General features: G+C 40.2%; 1 non-coding gene across 1 annotated transcript; it reads right to left on the bottom strand.

Annotated features, from left to right (window-relative positions):
• Positions 1 to 13,611: 13,611 nt before the first annotated feature.
• Positions 13,612 to 13,719, bottom strand: LOC131224564 (small nucleolar RNA R71). The gene has a single exon (XR_009161037.1). It is a non-coding gene; the product is annotated as a small nucleolar RNA R71 (small nucleolar RNA).
• Between the last annotated feature and the right edge of the window lie 5,488 nt (positions 13,720 to 19,207).

Below are 19,207 nucleotides of genomic sequence, written 5' to 3'. Positions count from 1 at the left end.
GGGCCCATCTACTGTAGTGTAAGGCCTACCTATTGTGCATTTGTGTGGCCCATTGATGCAACCCACTTGATGTGTATGAGCCCCATTAGTGCGGCCCATTGATGCAAGGCCCGTTATGATATGTTAGAGGCCCATGGGTGAGGCCCATTAGGATGTGTTTATGGCCCATTCGGTAAGGCCTACTGAGAGGTATTTTCGGCCCATGGGTCGAGGCCATTGTGACGTATTCCCGGCCCCGTATGTCGAGGCCCATTGTGACGTATTCCCGGCCCGTATGTCGAGGCCCATTGTGATATGTGTCCAGCCTAGTTATCGAGGCCCAACTTGATGTGTATAAGACCCATTAGTGCAGCTCATTGATACATCCCACTTGTTAGATATGAGGCTCATTGGTGTGACCCAACGATGCGACCCACCGTAATGTGTATATTAGGCTAATGGTGCGGCCCAATGTATCGACCCGTCGTGATGTGTAGGCCCACGTGCTGCATGTATAAGGCCCACCTCTGATGACTATCTGAGGCCACTTTTGGATATTTGGGCCCACCTTATGTTTGACTCTATGTGGACCACTGCTTGGGAGTAGCGTTGGTTGAATGTCCACATTTTAGGTAATGATGGTTAAACGCCCGCATGGTGACCTTCCCTTAGGCCTAGTTAGGCCCATTCTCATTGATACCGATTGTATAGGCTGATTCGTCGAGGCCGGTTCCGAGTGTCGAATCCGATTGTTTAGGCCGATTTCGATTGCCAAGGCCTATTGTTGAGACCTATATGATCTATATGCGACCTGTAGTTGAGGCCCATTGAGATGTGTATTTGGCTTGTATAATGTATGTGCAGCCCGTGTTTAAGACCTAATGTTATGAGTAAGAGGTCTATGTGATGGGACCCATTGTGATGTACTTGAGGTCCATGGGCATAGCCCATTGTGACGTATTCGTGGCATATGGGCGAGGTCCATTGTGATATGTAATAGGCCCATGAGGCATGACCCATTTGATGTATTTGCCATGAGTAGGGCCCACCTGCTGTGTATATGTGGCCTTGAGCAAGGCCCATTGTGTTGTATATTAGGTCCTTGTGTGAGGTTATGGGTCCACAATATGTTAGGCTCTATGTAGGCCCTTCCTTGGAGGTAATGTTGGTTAAATGTCCACATTATAGAGGTCAATGGTCGATATTGGTTATTGATACCGATTATGAGTATATGACAGCATAACATCATGATACATGCCCATACGCATCATCTGCATGTTGGCTATGAGATGTGGTTGATCATTGCATATGTCATTGAGTATGTTGTAATGAGACTCCTTGATAAGCGGAGGTTATCTCACATGAGCATACGGTATGCACAGGATTGATGCAAGATTGGATTGTATGACTCATGCATCTTGCATTATGATTACTGTACGCCCTAGTGATATCAGGGTTGTAGCCTCCACAAGCATATCATGGATGATCGGATGGAACACCGAAAATATTTGGTTCTAGCATACGGGCGTCATAGATGTCCCTAGGCAAAAATCTTTAAACCTCTATGGCCAAGAGACGCCCTAACGTCGAGACCGAGTGGATGTATATGAGCGCAAGAGGGCCGTATACCAGTAGGCTACGTCTCCCACTGTGTCGTGGTCGGTTGGGAGGGGGTGTGACCTTACCCGCCTGAGTGAGGGAGCAATATCTAGGTTGAGTTCGACCAGCTTGAGGAATGGGTCCGCTATTGACAAGTCGAAATCGATATTGGCAGGCGGATAGTGAGGTTTCTTCCACTTACCTAGTGGTGTGCTTGGACAGGGGCGGCAAGCGGCGTAGAGTGTAATAGACCCCGGTGATGATCTCAAAGATGAACAGTACTGATATGTGGACTTATTGAGCAAGAGTTGCATACTCATTCATTCATTCATTCACTATCCACTTGGGCTGGTGGTGCGCAACTATTTGTTACGTGTACTTTTGCAATGGCCGAAATTTCGGTTGGGGTGCGCGACTAACCTGAGATCAGGAGTTTACCACATTGAGTCCGACTATTTAAATTTAAGTATGGGACTAGTTTGGATAGAAGTTCCTTGTGATGGACCCCATAGCCTGCGATACTACGTACTATTATCCTGACTTCACACTCTAGCATGGTCATTCCATTCGCACTGCATATTGCATTGCATTCGCGACATATGGCATTTTGGGTTACCTGTGTTTCTACATTTATATGGTTTAGATACAGCATCTGATATTTGACTCTTTATGACTCCTGATTTATATAGTTGATCTGTATCACGTATTCTGATATTGTTCCTCATTTGTATAGTTGATCTGTATCACATATTTTGATACTGTTCCTCATTTGTATAGTTGATTTGTATTGCATATTCTGATATTGCTTGACTCATGGACTTGTCAGTATTTTTGCTTACTCTGATAACATATGATTCAGGACCTTGCGCCTATTTCAACATTATATGATTATGACATTGCGTTGAATACTTGGCACTTACCTTGTGCACACGCTTACACCACCCTCTAAGCTTTCTATAAGCTTATACACGATAGATGTGTGCAGGTGATGTTAGGTTGCAGCAGTGTTGAGCTTGGAGCATGCAGCGGTCTTCTGGAGCCTGATTTTTTATTTATGTATTTTCCTTTCAACATTGTATTCAAATTTTATATTAATGGATATGTGATGATGATGTTGCCTTTGTGATTTGGGTATGCTTGTGGTTATGCTTATTACGAGTTAAATGTACAAAAAAAATAAAAATCCTCCTTGTAGGATCCCAGGATCGGACTTTGGCGTATGGACACTAGGAACCGAGAATGGGGTACTGCAGAGGCTGTCGGCACCGGATTCGGTGATCGGGAATTTTGTTAGCCCGGTTTCCGAGTTTGGGGCGCGACATGTTATGATCTTGTTAGTTTATTTGAATTTACAAATATTGTAATGGGTACTCTTTTGACTTTTATTTTTATTTATCTATTATGTTGATGCATGTTATGCAAGCTGCGCAATGCATTTCTACATCTGTTTGGTAACTTTTATTTTTTTATTTGTTATGTTGATGGATGTTATGCAAGCTGCGCAATGCATTTCTACATCTGTTTGCTAACTTTTATTTTTATTTATCAGTTATGTTGACTTTTATTATTTTTTAATCCATAAATTGCTTTTATCTTATATCGGTATTTCATTATTGTTAAAAAGCCTAAAATACTTTTCCAACACTATATGTAGATATGTCTTCAAGCAAACCATTGGTTAATATTTGGGACTATGGTTCCTTACTCCATTCTCCAAAGTTTGGAAAGTTTAAAATTTTGTGTAATTTTTGTGGAGCCAAGTTTGTTAACAAAACCTATCGGCTCAGATTACACTTATCCTATCGGGGTGAAGATGCAAGACCGTGTCCTAAAGCCTTAAAAGAAATCCAAGTTCTTTTCCAAGCAGTTCTTGATTCAAACAAAAAAGCTTTCACTTCTCAATCTAAACTTTCTAAGGCAAAGAAGGAAGCTAAATTATTAGCATTGGAAGAAGAACAATTTCAACTCACCTTAAAGCACAGTATGGAAGAGGCTTCTATACATCAGCGATGTCCTCCAAGACCACATGATGTCGAAGTAGGTTCAAGCTGTACGGGTGAAAAGAAAAATAGTAAGAATTCAGCTAAGTTTCTCTCCAGTCTGGGTGCATTTTATAGGACATTGGGAACTACGTATAAATCTTCTCACAAAAATAGGTTTGAAAAATCTAATTCAAACTATACAAGAAGAGCGCGATAAAAAGCTTTCTCCACCTTCTGAAGAGGGAGAAGTGAATGAGTACGTATATGAAGATTTAGATAGAAGCTTAGGCTCAGATGAATCTCCTCGACAGTAGTCAGTAGTGTATGACTGCATTCAGTTTGTATAAAATGTTTTATTTTATGCTTTGTCAAATGTATGTAAATGTAGTAAATTTATAATATATCCTCTCTCTCTCATAAACTTGTAAATTGTAATGGGATGCGGATTACCTGCCAAAGCCCTTCCCATAAACTTGCCGTAAGGTTCGAAACTGGCCCGAACTCGCTCGATTGTTGTCGGGCTAGGTTCGGGCTAGAGATGTTGGCCCGGTGACTGGGCCGGGCCAGGTTCAGGCCTGGTGCGGTTGTTGAACGGGCCTGGACGAGCTGAGGCCAGTTTGACTCGGACCGACCCATGTACACTAGCACATGCCATGTACACATGTACATGCCACACATGGGTAAGAGAATCTCTACCCATGTGTGTGATGTCACCCTCTCATGCCATCCCTCTCTATGTGCTCCCCAAAGTCAACTTCTCTCCATACCATACCCTATGCATGACCTCATCACACCATGTTATCCCATGCCCCTTTAATCCACCATTAATTCCTAATCATGCATAAATTCTCATAATCCTATCCTAAGCTAACATTAATCACAATATTAGCCTAACCTAACCAAAATTTTTATCCATTTCTCTACAAATACCCCTCCATCCCTTAACATTTTCACCATTTTCTATAATAAGAGAGGGAGAGAGAGAGAGAGAGAGAGAGAGAGAGGAGTGATCTTGGTGGGCCATCAACTCCATTAATCCCATCCCTTCCATCCATCTCAAACATCCACCTAATCCATCAAGGTGAGTACACCCCCTCCACTCTTATGGTTTGTTTTATTTCTTGATTATTTGGATGATTAATTGTGGTGATGATGTGATGATAATGATAATGATGATGGAATAGGGACTCATTAACCATAGCCCCCACCACTGCATTTGGATGCAATCTGAACCATTCATAGAACTATGCCTATTTGAATGAAGGAAATATTAAAAAATGTTATAGGCTCAGTGATCAGGTGGACCACACTATATGAAACAGTGTGATTGAAAACCTCACCGTTAAAAAACTTCCAAAGGTCCACCAAGCCATTGATTTAATAATAATAATAAATAAATAAATAAGAGAAGAGAGAGTGGATGTTGCTGCCAGCGTTCAGAGGACGATGCAGCAAGCAGCGTCTCAGTTGCTTTAAAGCAAGGGAGGGGCGATGGGACCACAACAAGCCCCACCCATGATGTATGTATTTAATCCACGCCGTCCATCTAATTTTTCAGCTCATTTTAGGCATTGAGTCCAAAAATGAAGCCAATCCAAATCTCTGGTAGGCCACACCATCAAAAAGACTATTTTAATATTGATAAATTGTTTGGGCCCATTGTAATGTTCTTGTACGTCAAAACATATCAAATATTGGACTCGTTGGACCCGTCACGAGTCAAGGAACCTAGCAGGTGGAGTGGATCGTCCTAATATGGGCCCCACCTATGAAAAACCACAATAAAAAAAAGGGTTGGACGTTGATTGCTGTCGGCGTCTAGAGGAGCAACGTCCTGCTGCTTTGTAAAAGGGCAGGGACCGTGGGTCCCAGCCATAGGCCCGACCATGACGTATGTTGAACATCAACACCGCGCATTTGATGGGTCTCCTTTAAATGATGGGATCCCCCAAAACTCAATTGTACATGGAACTCAGGTGGCCCACACCATCTAAAATCATGTGAAGACATGGTTATACACATAAAAGCACTTGCTGGGGCCCACCTGAAATTTGAATGCATCTGAAACTTGGACTGACCCCTCAACCAAGTGGGACACACATAATGCATGGGCTAGATTCGTGAACCACGTCTCGGTGGCCCAACAAATGATTATGAATGTTTTAAAGGAGGATAACCCACTCAACCTTTGTGTGTGGTGTGGCCCACAGGAGCCACGGATTGACTTAATTTTAAGCCCTAGGCCCCACCATGATGTATGTGCTAAATCCACACCATTCATCCATCTTACCAGCCCCATCCATTGCACGACATTAAAAATCAGGCCCCTTAGAAGCTCATGCAGGCCATACCACTTAGACAGTGGAAATTGTACTCAAAATGCTCTGATTTTTCTGGGGCCCACCTTAGTGATGAAAAGTATATCTGGGACATTCATCCACTCATTCAAACCATTTTAAGACATCAGTAAAAGAATGAGGCAAATCCACACCTTAAGTGGACCACATTATAAGAAACAGTGGGATTAAAAATCCCTACCATTAAATCCCTTGAGTTCTACCGTGATGTGTAATTGTCACCAAAGTTGGGTCGATCATTGGATAGCGGAGCCAACTCGTTACATGTATTTTATATCTAAGTCGTCCATCATTTAGACCATCCATGTGTTGTGGGCCCCACCTGACGTATGTACCTTATAGCCATGCCATTCATCTAGTGGGTGGTATCAACTATGATGTTGTTTGTTGTATAAACTGTTCATGGGGTGGACCCCACCATGTCAATGGGACCTATAATTATACAAAATATAATAATAGTTATAATAATAATAATAATAGTAAGGAAAGGGAATTGCATACTTACCAATGAAAACTTCCCTAGACATAACGTGATCCATGTGGAGCCCACCTAGGTACATGTGTTGTATACCCACACTGCCTATATTTTTCAGTCACTTGGGAAGTGGGCCCACCTCCTGCCCATGGACACAAGATGAAGTAGAACTCAATTTTTAGGTGGGCCACATTGTAAGTAGAAACAATGGTAACAACCATTGGAAATTCTTAGGCTCTAGTGTGCCCCCTATATGCTGGGATGCTTCCTTGACCATGGACTCCACCTTGTAGTCTGATGTAGATCTATGTCATTCATCAGTTTATCCTTATCATTTTAGAGTATGGTCCCATAGACTAGTCAGATCCAAATCTCATGCCACGAGAGCAATATTGATCACTTGTCCACCGTTAAATATTTCCTAGAGCTAGAGTAATGTTTGTGAGAAATCTATCCATCCTTTTTAACCGATCATGGACCACCAAATATACATGTTTAACCAACCATTCATCTATTTTGTTAGATCATTTTAGAGTGTGGGGCTGCCTATATATTTTTTGCAATCTAAGTCATTTCCATGGTACCCATTGTAATGGTTATTCCTCATTTAGACCGTCAGTTGGTAGAAATTATGTGGATCACTACACCATAGGAATTTAGGATTTTGGGTGGCCCAACTAGTCATGTGGATTGGTGGAAGTTGTGTGGGCCACCACAACATGTGAGTGCATGATTTTTATAGCCCACCTAACTATATGAAATTGGGGCAATTGTGTGACTACTTGTCTAAGTGGATTTATGATTGTTGTGGCCCTTAACCATATGATCATTGACGGGATGAATGACAGCTAGATTTGGTAAAATGGTGTTGAATATGTAGCTCATAAATCTTGTGATCATGCATGACGTGGATAGCCATAAATCATGTGGGTATGTGGGGAATGTGTGGCCCAACCATATGATCATGTGGTGCTTAGGTGACTGTTAAACTATGTGAAATTGTGGTATTGGCCGCTTGACTATGTGAAAGTTTAGTAAAGCAGTTGCCCCATTATGCGAGCTATGATATATATATATATATATATATATATATATATTAAAAAAAAAGTAACCATCTCACCTTAAGTCTCTTATTATGACAAGTAGAGTGACATTTGTGTGGCCACTCAACCATATGGACTTCTGATAATGGAGTGGCCATAAGACCATGTGGGCATATGAGAATTATGTGATTACTCAGATGCGTGGACTATGCTGATAGTGTAACCTCTTGGGTATGTGAACTTAGGATGTGTGTCAGAATGATTATGGACCCTACCTTGATGTAAGTATTGCATATTTCATCATTTATCCATTATGCTAGGTAATTCTAGAACATTATTCCAAAATGACTTAGATCCAATTCCTAAATAAGTCAGACGATATGAAATAGTGTTAATTGAACGTACAACTTTCGAACACTTGTGAACCCACTCAATGTATGTATTTTATCCGCATTGTTCAATTGTTTTACCAACTAAATAGTTCAATCATGGAGCTCGCTGACATGTGTCTTATGCATCCGAACTGTTCTTCCTTGTACTAGCTTAATGTATGTGAGTTACATATACTATCTACTTGTTGGGACCCACCGTAATGTTTGTGTGTGGACCCATCTGCTTGCAGTACCACTTAGAAGTAGCACCCACTACGTTGTATGAGATAAAGCCACGTCATCTAACCTTGACTAACTCTTATGTGTATATTATATACCCAACTCGTTCAACTTAGGGCTCACTGTATCTTATGAGGTTTACCTGTGCCTTCCAAACCATTGTAAAACTATTATGATAATTATTTGTGAATCCAACCTACTAACGACCCACTTGAAGGTAAAGCCCACTATACTCGGCCTCCTCGGGTCTATGAGAACCCACAAATGTGGGAGGTCGTAAGCGCTGGAATCGCTTAAATGTGCCGCTCGCACTAGCACTCCCAGATGGGTGCATAGGTGAAGCAGGTGGAGTCGCCCCCACCGACTGAGCAAAGATGCTAGCCATGGAAGACAGAAACTGCTGGTGCTGCTACTGCTGCTGGTGCTGGTGCTGTTGCTGCTGAATCTACTGCTGCTGCATCAACAGTATCATCTGCTCAAACCTATCAGGAGGCAAAGCAGACGAAGATGCACGGTTCGGCTCAGGAACCGAAGGCGTGACTGGAGGAGCCATAGGTGGAATCACAGGTGTCGGCCCAACACCAGAATGAGACGGGCTCGACTGTGGATCCGTCTAGCTATCGCTCAGGGGAGAAACCCCACCAAAGAAAGATGGGCCGAAGTATTCGAACCCTTGGAGGCATACCCTACATTCAACAGAGGATGCAACCTGTAAGATTCAACATCCACATAATCTACCCACACAGCATTCACAGCACAACTTTAACAATAAACAACATGCATTTCATTTAACAAAATTATCGCAATACAAGAAGTGCAGCATTATATGAATTGCGACAGAGAAAACATGTGAACTACAACATCTAAAACTTCAAATAACAAACAACTACCAACAACTATGCCAACAACGGCAAACAACAAAATAAAGCAGAGGACGACTACAACTGTAGCTACTCGTTGGAATCAGGAGATGGAGGCGGGGCACCCTTATCCTACAAACAACACAGGATAGACTTCAGAGTTCGAGTCACCTTCTTAAACTTATGTTTCACAAGGCCTCGAAGATCCATGATATACTAGCGTAGAACAGTCTGACCTTCCTCAAGTTGAGCGATATGGGCATCCCTGGCAGCCTAATCTGCGCTCTGCCCTGGTGCCACAAGAGGAGAACTCTCACTCGTATCCTGTGCCTCAACCTCTTCCTCATCCTGCTCTGTTTCTTCTTCAATCTCAGCTCGCCCCTCACCATAACTCTCTTCCTCATCGCTCTCTGTCTCATCTTCACTTTTCGAGGCTCATCGACGACGAGGCCCAATTTTCATCTGATTTAGGGTCGTCTCATTAATGTAGCGAATAGGTACCGGCTTTTCTACCCCAAGCCTATAGCCAAATTCATGTGCAAGCTTACAAATGAGTCGACCAAATAGGAGCGATTCGGTTCTCCTGTACAAATGAGCAATAAGGATAATCTGACGCAAGATGTATATCGGCACACATAACTTCTCTCCTTGCCCCACCTGATACAAAAAATCTACCATCAGGCGCGTACACTCGCTGTGATTGCTCCACCTTGGATATACATTGAACGTACATATGTGGTAAAGCAAGCGAAAGTCGTCCGTCATGTTGGTAGCTAGAAGGCTTCTATTAGGTTGTCATTCGACCAGACGACCACACAGGAGCTGGGTGCCACGATCCCTCTCGCGCATACTGCTCAAATTCTTCACACTGGCATGCACCTCACCAAGCGGCACATTCAAGAGTTGGGATATCAAAGCGACGTTGACCGTGGCCTCCCGACCGCTTCTATAAGGAATCTTGAACTGCAGAGGCTCCAGCGAGGGATCACGAATATTGGCATAAAAAGCTCGAACAGTGCTTGCATTGGCGCAATACTCGCCCTCAAACAAGGGACACCAACCGGCCCCTTCCAGGTGCTCCAACAACAGAAACTCGCCAAATAGTCGCGGATCAACATGAGCCTCAAAAAGGACCCTACGGCCTTCATAGACTCCATGAGATAGCTCCGCTAACAAGGTCCTTCCAATGGGAGCTTAAGGATCAAGGTCCCGCTTGGTTTGAAATTCACAGGTGGCGGTCATGCTCGCAGCAGCACCTCTCGGCCTCCGTGCACGGGTTGGGCGGCTAGGCCCGGCTTCATCCAAGGGCGCTCTCTTCTTCCCCATCAAAGAAAGAAGGGTGGAGATGAAAAATATGGCCATGATAAACTCAAAGAGGGGCATGAAAAATGAGAGAAAAATGAGAAATGGGAAGAATGGCGAAGCTTCCACACACTTGAGATCCCAAAGGAAGATTTAGGAGCTCAAATGAGAAGAAAAGGGAGTGAAAACAGCTATAGGGGTGAGGTTTTGAGATGAGTTGGTTGGGTGAGCGCGAAAAATGGAAGAAGAAGGAGATTGGGGAGAGATTTGGTGGAGTTTTGAGAGAAACTTGAAGAAAAGGAGAGCTTGGGAGGGTGTTTTGTGAAGGAGAGAGGGTTTAGAAAGACCTAATATCGAGCAACCATAGAGGGGTGGGCCACACTAGGCCCTAAAGGCATCGGCCCAAGCCGGTCTCTGGACCGTCTGGCAATGACTCGCCGTTTGGGCGAGGTCCTCCTAGCCCCTAAGCTTGAAAATGAGGTGGGTCCCCCCTGGGTCCCCTTGGAAATGCCCCGTCGGCCCCTTTGTCCGATTTGATGCCTATTGGGCCACTCGGGTTAAAATCTAATACAAACTGAGATTTACTGACAATTGAAGGGTTGAAATGGGAAGATAAACTATCTAAACTCGTCAAGGGACGGTCTAGAAGGGCGAACCATACTCAATTTAACGGTCACCAAAACTCGATCAGGTTCACAAGCATTATGACATGCTTAGGCCATCTTCCCTGATCAGAGGGTGAAATTGGGTCAGAATCCAACGATCAGATTGCTTAAAATAGTCGCGCAAGCGACACGACTTAGATTTCATAAAAGCATATTAATTTTTCACCGTTCTCACACTCTTCACTCCGGACTCAATCAAATCAACCCAGGACATCATCTGGACTTGATTTTTGAGGTGATGGTCAAGCCCACCATGATGACCATAATTGACTAAGATCATCGCTATCGGACTTTCGACGTGCGGTCCAGGTCCGATCCAAAGCTTCTAAAAATTTCTAAGAGCAACTAGATTTAGCGTTGAATCCCAGATTTCAGAGTAACATAGCGCTAACTATTCTACAGGTTTTGAGTCATGCAGATCAAATTTAAAGTGATTGATGCTAAATTCACAAGCAATCGAGTTTAGCACTAATTACCCCACCAATAGCTTCTAAAGAAAATAGAGGTAGTACTCGGGTCTTGGCACAAAATTTTTTCGGGTCATTACACTAGCCCAAGTTGATCGGTTCTTAGAACTTTCTTAGTTTTCCACCCATGGTGGATGTCAAGCCCAATTGTTGAGTGTGAAATATTACATATTTTCCCTATTTATACATTGGTTTTATAAATATGATAGTAGTGGTTAATCGATCTAATTACACATGTTTTCATGTGCGATGTGATTTTAAGAGCTTAAAGTGAAATGAATGCCAAAAGGTAGATTTATGCTTAAAAGATTACTAAATGAAGATTTAGAGATTTGAAAGTCATCAATGAAGAATTCACATGCTAAAGATCAAAGGAAACCAAGTGAAGAATGAAGAGAATCAAAGATTTGAAGTAAAGAAAAAGAAAAAGAATCTTAAAAATTATCCTAAAAAAACATATTCCTAAAAATTGTCCTTAAAAAAACTTATTCGGAAACTCCGAGTTTAAAAAAGGAAAGTTCCGAAAGTCTATTTTGGGAAACTATGTAGAGTGCGTAAATTTGACACGGTTTCTAAATTTTTCCAACTCAGTGCGAAAGTTGGAGTTCCACAACTATAAATAGCCTCCCTATGATGCTCCAAAGCATCTTCTAAGGTTTGGAAAGGTCTCAATAAGCATAGCACAAGGGTAGAGCAATAGTCAAAGAGTTTTTCTTCTTCCTTAGTTTATTTTTCATGTTGTATAAGAGATTTGGTTTCAATCATGTCTATGGTTGGCTAAACCTCTTGGCTAAGGCTAAGAGGTGAAGATTGTAGCATATTTGGATGATTATCTTGCTTTGATTCTTGTTCTTATTAGACCTCATTGATTTCTAGTTTGATATTAAAAGAATATTTTCAATTTTCTGTGATTTATTGTGACTCAAATTACAATAGATGTTGTGATAGTTTTAGATATCTTCTTTTCTTATTTTAAGATTGTGAGATTGGTAAATCATATTGTTCACCATCATCTCATGGGCATGGTAGGGTGATGGAATCCCTTCCAATCATCACAATTCTCCTCCATTGACAATTAAATCAATGAAAAGTTAAGATTTGATTTAAATTGTTTTATCTTCCAATTGGAAAGGATGAGACTCCAATTTTAATTATGTTCCTTAAATCAAGGTAGCATTTTGAGAGTTACAAGTGGATCCTTGGCACCCTAGTTCCCACCTTTAAATTCATAAGTTTTAATCAACATTATTCACCATTATTCTCAATTATTTAATATTAAAATTTAGATCTTGTTCTAGTTCTAGTTGTAGTTATTTTACGAATACGTACACGTTTAGTCCCTGTGGATTTGACTTCGGTCTTACTGAGTTATTTTACTACATCATGACCCTACACTTGGAGTTGTGAACAAGTTTTTGGCGCCATTGCCGGGGACTACAATTACGTTTTTCCTCAAATTAATTGGTATTAGAATTAGGTTAATATTAGTATTTATTTTTCTGCTATATTTTTAAGTTAAGATTTTTTCTAAAATTATTTTTAGAAACTAACATTGTTTTCTATTTTATAGGATCCTAACATAACAACTCTTATATTGGGAATTTTGTTCCAACCCTCTCTCTTATCCTTTTTTAGATCTCTTATTTATTTTAGTTTTTTTAGTTTTCTTTTTAGGTTTGATTCTTTAGTTACTTGAGGACTGAGAGTGTTTTATGCCCAAGTGGGTTTGTCACAACACCCTCTGTCTTTTGAGTGAAGAAGGATTAGTCGAAGGGTAGCTTATCCATCACAAGATTAAACACCACTTGAGATCCTCTCAGTTAATTGAAGTGATAGTTGCAAATCAACCTCAACATCAACCTCAACCACCAGGTGAGGAAGTTCAAGATGAAAACGAGGTACATAATGCACCCCTGCCTCATACTCTACAAGATTATTTACAACCGGCGGGGTGAGTACACCTTCCTGCATGATATTTCCATTGAATGTAGGAACTGTGGATATTAAACCAGGGGTAATTCAACTCCTCCCTAAGTTTCATGGTCTAGAATCTGAAAGTCCATACTTGCATATGAAAGAGTTTGATGAGATAATATCTACATTACACTTCCCAAACATGTCTGACACAATTAGACTGAAATTGTTTCCTTTCTCTTTGAAAGAAAAGGCTAAGTCATGGTTATATTCCTTCAGACCAAGGTCCATTGGCACATGGGATGAGATAACAAGGGAGTTCCTTAAAAAGTTCTTCCCCCTATCATTAAAAAAAAATACCTTAAGGAAAGCAATCATGAATTTTGCGCAAAAAGATGATGAGACCTTCTTCTAATGTTGGGAGCGATTTAAGGATCTCATAAATTTATGTCCACAACATGGCTATGAAACATAGTGTATAACAAGCTTTTTCTATGGGGGATTGACCTCACTCATGCGTCAATTTGTGGAGATGATGTGTAATGGGAAATTCATGAACAAGGAAGCCGATGATGTGTGAGATTATTTTGATAAACTTGCCAAAAACGCGCAATCATAGGATACCTCCTCAAGAATTACCACTTTTAAGCCTACTCAATCAAAGGAAAGGGGAGGAATTTATGTTTTAAAAGAGGAAGATGATATAAATGCAAGAATGGCCAAACTCACAAGAAAAGTCGAGGCCATGAAACTTAAGAAGGTAGAACCTAAAAAGGTTGCGGAAGTTGTTTGTGGTATTTGTGCTTATAACATACATACAACTGAGAATTGCCCAACAATTCCTGCTTTTCAAGAGATATTGAATGAGCAATGAAATACCATAAATAATTACTAAAGACTTTTCAGAGGACCCACCTCAAATACATACAACTCTAGCTGGAGGAACTACCCAAATTTCAGTTGGAGGAATGGACAAACGGCTAACCCATAAGAGGCCCTTACGCAATTATTAAATCAAAAGAAGCCTCAAGAAGATACGGTTCAAAAGTTCATGCAAAACCAAGAGCTATTCAACCAAAATACAGTGCAAGTATTCCAAGATCTCAAAACAACAATGGGAATGTTTGCATCCACAATTCAAAAGATTGATTCACACTTAGCGAATGGGGAGAAAGGGATGTTTCCAACCCAACCCCTCCCCAATCCAAAACCACAATATGAAATAAGTGACTCAAGCTCTTCAAATCAGATGGAGCAAGGTAAGTCTATCAACACTCTTAAGAGTGAGAAATTATTGACAAAATCATTCCGTCGAGGGCTGAAAAACCTAAGGACCCGAATAAATTGAGAATAATAGACCTAGCAATGCTTCACATGGGTTAGAACTGGAACCTCAAAGTAAGCCGATTGTGTTATTCCCTCAACCTCTCTCTAATTCTCAGGATATTCTAGAGGTGCTTAAGCAAGTGAAGGTCAATATTCCTCTATTAGATGTCATTAAACAAATACCTTCATATGCCAAATTTCTAAAAGATCTATGCACCACTAAAATAAGGTAAAACATACAAAAGAAAATCTTTTTGACAGAAAAAGTGAGTGCCATCCTCAAGCAAGATGTGCCATAAAAATACAAAGATCCTGGTAGCCCAACCACCACTTATGTAATTGGAAATCACCGGATTGAGCATGCACTTCTTAACTTAGGGGCAAGTGTTAACTTGATCCCTTACTCGGTTTACGAACAATTGAGTTTAAGATAATTGAAACCCACTCGAACCCCATTACAACTTGTCAATCGCTCAATTCATGTACCAAGAGGGATGATTGAGGATATATTGGTCCAAGTTGATAAATTCTATATCCAGTAGATTTATTTTTTTTATCCTGGATACTCAACCCATCATAGATATGAGCACTCAAATACTCCTCATTCTTAATAGCCCATTCATTGCTACATCAAATGCTATCATTAATTGTACGAATAGAATTATGAATTTATCTTTCGAAAATATGACATTGGAGCTCAACAGCTTTTTCAATATGAACAAACGGTCAGAGGATGATGATGATACGCACTACATTAACATGATCGATTCTTTTGTGGAAGATAGAGTACTTTTGACTCTATACTCTAACACTAGAAACATGCTTGGCCCACTCCCCTAATTTAGATGATGACATGATTATGGAGACAGATGCCTTACTTGATGCTATGCGGATACTTGAAGTTAATTGGTGGAGGCCACAATTTGAGCAATTGCCCCAAACTGATGTAGTGTCTCTACCGTCTAGCCTCAAAGCACTGAAGCTTGACCTAAAACCTTTGTCTGCTGATCTTAAATATGTCTATTTAGGTCAAGATGAGACATACCCGGTGTTGATTTCTTCTCACCTAGAGAAAGACTAAGAGAGTATGCTTATTTCTACTCTCATTGAGCATAAAGGAGCCCTTGAATTGACAATTGCAAACCTCAAGGGAATTGATCCTTTGATTTATACTCACCGCATTCATCTTGAGGATAATGAGAAAATCTCCCGACAACCACAACGTCGACTCAATCCAAATATGAAAGAAGTAGTTAAGGTTGAGGTACTTAAGTTATTGGATGTGGGTATAATATACCCTATATCTAATAGTCAATGGGTGAATCCAACTCAGGTGGTTCCTAAGAAGTCCAGAATCACCATCGTAGCCAATACCGACAATGAACATGTACCAACTAAAATTACTACTGGTTGAAGAATGTGTATTGACTACAGAAAATTGAATCCGTCATAAGGAAGGACCACTTTCCTTTGCCCTTTATTGATCAAATTTTAGAAAGGCTAGTTGGTCACTCTAACTATTGCTTCCTCAATGACTATTCGAGCTACAACTAGATTGAGATAGCCCTTGAAGATTAAGAAAAGACAATGTTCACATGTCCATTTGGCACCTTTGCTTACTGAAGTATGCCATTCAGATTGTGTAATGCTCTCACCACTTTTCAGCGATGCATGTTGAGTATTTTTTCTGACATGGTGGGACAATATTTAAAGGTCTTCATGGACAACTTCTCTGTCTTTGGTCCATCCTTCAACGAGTGTTTGGAAAATCTTAAATGTGTGTTGAGGCGATGCGAGGAAAAGAATTTGATTTTGAATTGGGAGAAATCCATTTCATAGTTCCTAAGGGAATTATGCTTAGACACATAATTTTGTCCAAGGGAATTGAGGTAGACAAGGCAAATATTAATCTTATTCTAACCTACCTCCACCCACCTCCACCTAAGAGCATACGTGACATGCAATCCTTCCTAGGACACATTGTATTCTATAGATGATTCATAAAAGACTTTAGTCATCTCTCTCATCTTTATGTAATCTAATTCAAAAGGATGCACTATACGAGTGGACTGAACAATGTCATGAAGCTTTTAATAAGCTCAAGGGCATATTGACTACCACTCCCATCATGCAGCCACCCGATTGGAGCATCCCTTTTGAGATTACGTGCGATGCATCTGACTATGCTATTGGGGCAGTGTTAGGTCAGAGAAAAGAAAATAAGCCCTATGTTATTCACTATGCAAGTAGAGCTTTAAATTTTGCCCAAGTGAACTACTCTACTACGGAGAAGGAACTATTAGCCGTAGTGTTCGCTTTGGACAAATTTAAGTCTTACCTGATCGGATCTAAGATTATCATCTACATGGACCATGCGGTACTAAAGTATCTTCTTTCTAAGATGGATGTTAAGCCCTGCCTGATAAGACGGATCATCTTACTCTAAGAATTTGATATTGAAATACGAGACAAAAAAATGAGTAAAAAATGTAGTGGCTGATCACCTTTCTCGACTTGACCTCCCTGATTCCCTTGAGCTGACATTGATAAATGATATGTTCCTTGACGAATAATTATTTAAACTCTCCCAACTACCTTTGTTTGCTAACATTACAAATTATCTTGTTACAGGTTTCATGATAACATATTGGACTGCGCAAGATAAGAAAAAATTCTTCACCGAGGTATGTAAGTTTTTTGGGATGATCTTTATTTGTTTAAATATTGCCCAGACCAAATTCTAAGGGGATTTGTGCCAGACAATGAACATCAGAGTGTTATCTCATTTTGTCATTCTCAGGCCTGTGGTGGTCACTTTTCTACTAAAAAGACCACAGCCAAAATTTTGTAGTGCGGCTTTTACTGGCCTACGATGTTCAGAGATACTCGTAAGTTTTGCAAAGCTTGTGAGCATTGTCAAAAATTGGGAGGGTTGTCCTATTGAAATATGATGCATCTGAACCCCATTCTTATCATTGAAGCATTTAATTATTGGGGCATCGATTTCATGAGACTAGTCCCCCAATCCTTTAAGAATATTTACATTTTTTTAGCAGTAGACTATGTAACTAAGTGAGTTGAAGTGATCCCGTGCTGGAATAATGATCATAAAATGGTCATTCGATTCTTAAAAGAAAATAACCTTTTCCAGCTTGGAACGCCTCGGGCCATCATTAGTGATGGAAGTTCACATTTTTGTAATAGCCCATTTGAAAACTTAATGAAGAAATACAACATCTCTCATAAAGTAAGCACTCCATACCACCCGCAGAAAAGCGGACAAGTCAAGATTTTCAACAGGTAAACGAAACAAATTTTGTAAAAAATGGTTAACCCTGACCATAAGGATTGGTCAATTTACTTGATTGATACCTTGTAGGCTCACCATATAGCTTTTAAGACCCCCATTGGAATACATCCCTTTAGACTCATCTATGGAAAAGCTTGCCACCTACCTATGGAGCTAGAGCATAAAGCCTACTGTGCTATCAAAAATCTGAACTTTAATTTAGACAATGCTGGCTCGCTGCGCAAACTTCAATTGAATGAACTCAAAGAAATTCAAAATGACGCTTATGAGAACTAAAGAATTTACAAGGATAGGATGAAAGTATTTCATGACAGGAACATCCTTCGAAAATTATTCATAACCGGTCAAAAAGTCCTTCTGTATAATTCTCAGTTACATCTTTTTCCGAGTAAACTTTGATCTCGTTGGACCGGTCCCTTCATTATTATCTTGCTTTGATTCTTGTTCTTATTAGACCTCATTGATTTCTAGTTTGATATTAAAAGAATATTTTCAGTTTCCTATTATTTATTGTGACTCAAATTATAATAGATGTTGTGATAGCTTTGGATATTTTCTTTTCCTGTTTTAAGATTATGAGATTGGTAAATCCTGTTGTTCACCATTATCTCTTGGGCATGGTAGGGTGATGGAATCCCTTCTAATCATCATAATTCTCCTCCATTGAGAATTAGGTTAATGAAAAGTTTAAATTTGATTTAAATTGCTTTATCTTCTAATTAGATAGGATAGGACTCCAGTTCCAATCATGTTCCTTGAATCAAGTAAGGTAGCATCTTGATAGCTACAAGTGGATCCTTGGCACCCTAGTTCCCACCTTTAAATTCATAAGTTTTAATCAACATTATTCACCATTACTCTCAATTATTCAGATTTCAATTTAGATCTTTTTCTAGTTCTAGTTGTAGTTATTTTCATAATACGTACAAGTTTAGTCCCTATGGATTTGACCTCGGTCTTACCTAGTTATTACTACATTACAACCCTACACTTGGGGTTGTGAACACCAGTGAGACAGGCATTATTTTATAGCTTTAGGACTAGTGGCCCATTAACGAGCAGTTTAGAACTTGTTCAAATAATCAGAGCATTTCTAGAGTGAATTAAGTAGGGAGATTTCTTATGCGCAATGATTAGGTTTTGGATTAGCTAAGTTCATAGTGTAGCTTATTCGTAATTATCAAAAATGGTGATTCGGTCATAATCGCTCTAAACTGTTGGTTCATAGTCTAAATGAGTAGCTGGGTTGATTTGGTTTGTTAATTGAGATCCGACTCCTAGTTGTCTTAGTTTTAAGTAGATCTTTATTTAGTTATG

This window comes from Magnolia sinica, chromosome 13 (assembly GCF_029962835.1).
Source record: "Magnolia sinica isolate HGM2019 chromosome 13, MsV1, whole genome shotgun sequence".
NCBI lineage: Eukaryota > Viridiplantae > Streptophyta > Magnoliopsida > Magnoliales > Magnoliaceae > Magnolia > Magnolia sinica.
This window is presented reverse-complemented; position numbering and strand designations above follow the sequence as displayed.